Source organism: Triticum urartu, chromosome 4A (assembly GCF_056163025.1).
Source record: "Triticum urartu cultivar PI428250 chromosome 4A, HENAU_Tu73, whole genome shotgun sequence".
Taxonomy (NCBI): domain Eukaryota; kingdom Viridiplantae; phylum Streptophyta; class Magnoliopsida; order Poales; family Poaceae; genus Triticum; species Triticum urartu.
Window position 1 is genome coordinate 212,077,771 of NC_141876.1, and position 6,185 is coordinate 212,083,955.

Below are 6,185 nucleotides of genomic sequence, written 5' to 3' on the forward strand. Positions count from 1 at the left end.
GGTTCCGTGATTTCCTTTCTGTTTTCTTTAGTGTTCCGCATTGGCAGGGCTCGGCCCCGCGCATACCTCTGCCGTCGTTGGGTCGTTCGGATCACCAGGACGAGACCAAGGGGCAAGGGGCTACGTGACCAGTGAGGCTCTTGAGTCATGATGCTCAGGAGTCCCCCTTGACGTACGAACAACCCTCAGGAAGGAGATCGGGTGTAGGTCTTAGCATTCTGCGTCGGCAGGGCCTAGCCCCACGCATACCTCAGCCGTCGTTGGGGCGTCCGAATCACTAGAACAAGACAAAGGGGTGAGGGGCTACATGATTAGTGAGGCTCCTGAATCACGATGCTCAGGAGTCCCCCTTGACATACGAACAACCCTCCATACCTTTCCTCGCCGAGCTCTTTCTCGAGAGGGGCACGCGAAGACCAGGCCCGATGGACTTGGCGAGGTGGCGTACGCCAGGCATGACCTGAGCGTAGCCCCCGTGCCCAGCCCCCTCACGCGACTCTCCTGAGGGGAAAGCGGCGCAATGAGGCTGAGCAGTGAGCCTAGTGGCTCTCCTGAGGTTACTGCACCCGTTAGCACTACAAAAAAAAAGACACTTCCGTGATGATACATGTTTGTCATAGTAGGTCACGTTTTCTGTCATGCATGTACATCCATGACGATTTTATGACAGAATCAAGATTGTCATATCTGTGCTGTCGTAGAAGTGTTCCATGACATTACCAAAATTATCATCACGGAAGTGTCCACTTCCATGATGATAAATTGTGCGGCATAATAGTGCTTTCGTCAAGGGTGGCCGACACATGGCATCCATCATAAAGGGTCACCATTAAGCTATTGGGTTCGGTTTTGGATCTGATAACCCGTTAATAGCCCGGACCAATGAGGATTTTCCACGTGTAAAATTGTCATTGGTCGGACGAAACATGTGTTGGCTCACCGTTGGGACAAATGTCATCCATTCATTTGATTGGAGGCGCCTATGATACGTCGACACATGGCACAGACCAACAGAGGCCCATTCCGGTGAAAAGGCCGGCCTATTTGACTAGGTCAAAAGATAATGAGTCGGCCCACGGAAAGCTTGTTAACGGCATGTTCGTATATAGCCCATTTATGGCCCGCTAACTCACATCTCGTTACGGCCTATCAGAATTAAGCCCAGTAGCTTCATCTGGGCCATCTAATTTGATTCCAGCCCATTGTAACTTCTGGCCCATGTATGGCCCATGATGTCTTTCGGCCCATACGAGGCCATTTGTAACTCTTGGGCCATTAACGACCCGTGGTGAATCTGGCCAACAATGAATAGTGAACCGCTTTATACCCATTAACGGCCCATTATTCCATTGGGCCATTTACAACTCGTGTTATCTTTCGGCCTTCTTAGGGACCATTTATTCTTGGGCTTATTTCCAGCATTCATTTACTTACGGCCCGTTACTGGCATTTTCTGCTTGTGGGCCAAATTCAGCCGTGGTTACGATCCACCCGTTAATCCTTTGGGCTATTTTCGTAGCGTCATCTAATACGGCCGATTAACGATGACCCATTATGGTCGGCCCATGAATGGGTTATACCAAATCTAGCCCCTTTACGGCCCATAATGCAGTCTGTTATTGTCCAATGTTTGGCCGATCAATCATACGGCCCGTAGAAGGCTGATACGTCTCCATCGTATCTACTTTTCCAAACACTTTTGCCCTTGTTTTGGACTCTAGCTTGCATGATTTGAATGGAACTAACCCGGTCTGACGCTGTTTTCAGCAAAATTGCCATGGTGTTATTTATGTGCAGAAACAAAAGTTCTCGGAATGGCCTGAAACTTCACAGAACGTCTTTTTGGAAATAATAAAAAATCCTTGCAAAAGAGGAAGACCAGGGGGCCCACACCCTAGCCACGAGGGTGGGGGCGCGCCTGCCCCCCTGGGCGCGCCCCCCTACCTCGTGGGGCCCCTGGAGCTCTTCCGACCTCAACCCCAACTCTATATATTTGCTTTCGGGGAGAAAAAAAATCAGAGAGAAGGATTCATCGCGTTTTACGATACGGAGCCGCCGCCAAGCCCTAAAACCTCTCGGGAGGGCTGATCTAGAGTCCGTTCGGGGCTCCGGAGAGGGGAATCCGCCGCTGTCGTCTTCATCAACCATCCTTCATCACCAATTTCATGATGCTCACTGCCGTGCGTGAGTAATTCCATCGTAGGCTTGCTGGACGGTGATGGGTTGGATGAGATTTATCATGTAATCGAGTTAGTTTTGTTAGGGTTTGATCCCTAGTATCCACTATGTTTTGAGATTGATGTTGCTATGACTTTTCTATGCTTAATGCTTGTCACTAGGGCCCGAGTGCCATGATTTCAGATCTGAACCTATTTTGTTTTCATCAATATATGAGAGTTCTTGATCCTATCTTGCAAGTCTATAGTCACCTACTATGTGTTATGATCCGGCAACCCCGAAGTGACAATAATCGGGACCACTCCTTGTGATGACCGTAGTTTGAGGAGTTCATGTATTCACTATGTGTTAATGCTTTGGTCCGGTACTCTATTAAAAGGAGGCCTTAATATCCCTTAGTTTCCGCTAGGACCCCGCTGCCACGGGAGGGTAGGACAAAAGATGTCATGCAAGTTCTTTTCCATAAGCACGTATGACTATATTCGGAATACATGCCTACATTACATTGATGAATTGGAGCTAGTTCTGTGTCACCCTAGGTTATGACTGTTACATGATGAACTGTATCCGGCATAATTCTCTGTCACCTATCCATTGCCTACGAGCTTTCCATATATTGTTCTTCGCTTATTTACTTTTCCGTTGCTATTGCTATCATCACTACAAAATACCAAAAACATTACTTTTTCTATCGTTACCTTTTGCTACCGTTACCACTACTATCATATTACTTTGCTACTAAACACTTTGCTGCAGATATTAAGTTTCCAGGTGTGGTTGATTTGACAACTCAGCTGCTAATACTTGAGAATATTATTTGGCTCCCCTTGTATCGAATCAATAAATTTGGGTTGAATACTCTACCCTCGAAAACTGTTGCGATCCCGTATACTTGTGGGTTATCAAGACTATTCTCTGGCGCCATTACCGGGGAGCATAGCTCTATTCTCTGAGTCACTTGGGATTTATATCTGCTTGTCATTATGAAGAACTTGAAAGATCCAAGAACCAATATTTATCCCTCAACTACGAGGGGAGGTAAGGAACTGCCATCTAGCTCTGCACTTGATTCACCTTCTGTTTTGAGTAAGCTTGCTACACCTAAACCTGCTTATGCTATCCATTCTGATATGTCGCATGTTATTGATGATGCCACTTCTGCTATGCATGATACTTATGATGAAACTACTTCTATGCTTGATACTACTGTGCCACTTGGTGAATTTCTTGATGAACAACTTGCTAGGGTTAGAGAGAATGAAATTATTGAAACTGATAATATTGATGAAAGTGATGATGAAGATTCTCCCCCTAATAAATGTGAATTGCCTGTTGTGCCTGAGGGCTATGTTATGGATGATGAAATTGCTAAAGCTATTTTTGCTTGCAAAGATAGATATGATCTTAAGAAATTATTAGCTAAATGGAAGCAGCAATCTCTTAATGCTAGAATGAAACCTGAACCTGCTTTTGCTACTTCACCTATCTGTGTTACTGATAAGGATTATGAATTCTCTGTTGATCCTGATATAATTCCTTTGGCTGAATCTGATCCTTTTCATGGCTATGAATCTGAAACTATTGTGGCACATCTTACTAAGGTAAATGATATAGCCACCTTGTTCACTAATGATGAGAGAACTCGCTACTTTTATATCCTTATAATATTTCTGTTCTTGTTAAAGGGTGATGCTAAGATATGGTATAATTCTCTTGATCCTGGTTGTGTGCGTAGTCCCCAAGATATGGTTTATTACTTCTATGCTAAATATTTCCCTCCTCATAAGAAACAAGCTGCTTTGACGGATATATATATAATTTTGTGCAAATTGAAGAAGAGAGTCTCCCACAAGCTTGGGGGAGGCTTCTCCAATTACTTAATGCTTTGCCTGATCATCCTCTTAAGAAAAATGAAATACTTGATATCTTTTATAATGGACTAACCGATGCTTCCAGAGATTACCTGGATAGTTGTGCTGGTTATGTTTCCAAGGAAAGAACACCAGATGAAGCTGAAATTCTATTGAATAATATGTTGACAAATGAAAATAATTGGACACTTCCTGAGCCAGCTCCTGAGCCTATTCCTAAACCAACTCCGAAGAAGAGGGGTATTCTATTTCTCAGTCCTGAAGATATGCAAGAGGCAAAGAAATATATGAAAGAAAAAGGTATTAAAGCTGAAGATGTTAAGAATTTACCTCCTATTGAAGAAATACATGGTCTTAATTTACCTCCTATTGAAGAAATACATGGTCTTAATTTACCGCTTGTTGAAGAAACATATGATCTTAATCCATTACCTATTGAAGAAATTCATGGTCTTGATAACCCGACACAGGTAGTAAAGGTAAATTCTCTCTATAGACATGATAAAGCTGAAATCCCTCTTACTAAGTTTGCTAGCCAATGCCTAGATGAGTTTGATAATTTTATGGTGAAGCAAGAAGATTTTAATGCTTATTTTGGTAGACAATTGAAATAAAATTCAAATATGCTTGAACACTTGGGTGATTATATGGCTAATGTCAAAGGTGAACTTAAACTTATTAGTAAACATGCTTCTATCGTTACCACTCAAGTAGAACAAGTACTTAAGGCTCAACATGATTTGCTCAATGAATTGAATAGTAAGAATAATGATTATGCTGTTAGAGTGGCTACTATAACTCGTAGAATGACTCAGGAACCTCTGTATCCTGAAGGCCACCCTAAGAGAACTGAGCAATATTCTCAGAGAAATAATATAGATGCACCTAGTCCTTCTAAAATGAAGAAAAAGAAAAATGATAGGACTTTGCATGCTTCTAGTGAACCTATTGATGAAACACCTGAGAATCCAAATGATATTTATATTTCTGATGCTGAGAAATGATAGTGATATAGAAATTGAACCTGCTGTTGATCTTGATAAACCACAATCAAAGAATCAACGTTATGATAAGAAAGACTTTGTTGCTAGGAAACACGGAGAGGAAAGAGAGCCTTGGGTTCAAAAACCCATGCCTTTTCCTCCCAAACCATCCAAGAAAAAGGATGATGAGGATTTTGAGTGCTTTGCTCAAATGATTAGACCTATCTTTTTGCGCATGCGATTAACTAATATGCTTAAAATGTATCCTTATGCTAAGTACATGAAAGAAATTGTTACTAATAAAAGAAAGATACCGGAAGCTGAAATTTCCACCATGCTTGCTAATTATACTTTTAAGGGTGGAATACCAAAGAAACTTGGAGATCCAGGAGTACCCACTATACCATGCTCCATTCAAAGAAACTATGTTAAAACTGCTTTATGTGATCTTGGAGCCGGTGTTAGTGTCATGCCTCTCTCTTTATATCATAGACTTGATTTGAATAAGTTGACACCTACTGAAATATCTTTGCAAATGGTTGATAAATCAACTGCTATACCTGTCGGTATTTGTGAGGATGTGCCTGTTGTGGTTGCAAATGTTACTATTTTAACAGACTTTCTTATTCTTGATATTCCCGAGGACGATAGTATGTCTATTCTTCTTGGAAGACCCTTTGTGAATACTGCTGGGGCTGTTATTGATTGCAACAAAGGCAATGTCACTTTTCATGTTAATGGTAATGAGCATACGGTACACTTCCCGAGGAAACAACCTCAAGTTCATAGTATCAATTCTATTGGAAAAATTCCATCGATTATTTTTGGAGGTTTTGAATTTCCTCTACCTACTGTCAAGAAGAAATATGATATTCTTATTGTCGGGGATGTGCATATCCCCATTGAGGTAACATAGTGTTATTCGAAAATTCTCCGGTTCCATGTTACTCGGAATGAGTTTGTTAACAAGACTTGATCAACCTTGTTAGTGGATTCCTTTTGGTGAGCATGAGATGGATGAAATTAGAAAACACAACTCTCTATACCCTCTTTTTACTTTTTGTTATTTATATAAAATAAAATAAAAATAGTATTTTCTGTCTGTTATCTGAATTATCCGTGCAATATAAAAATACCCTGAAAATGAAAGTTC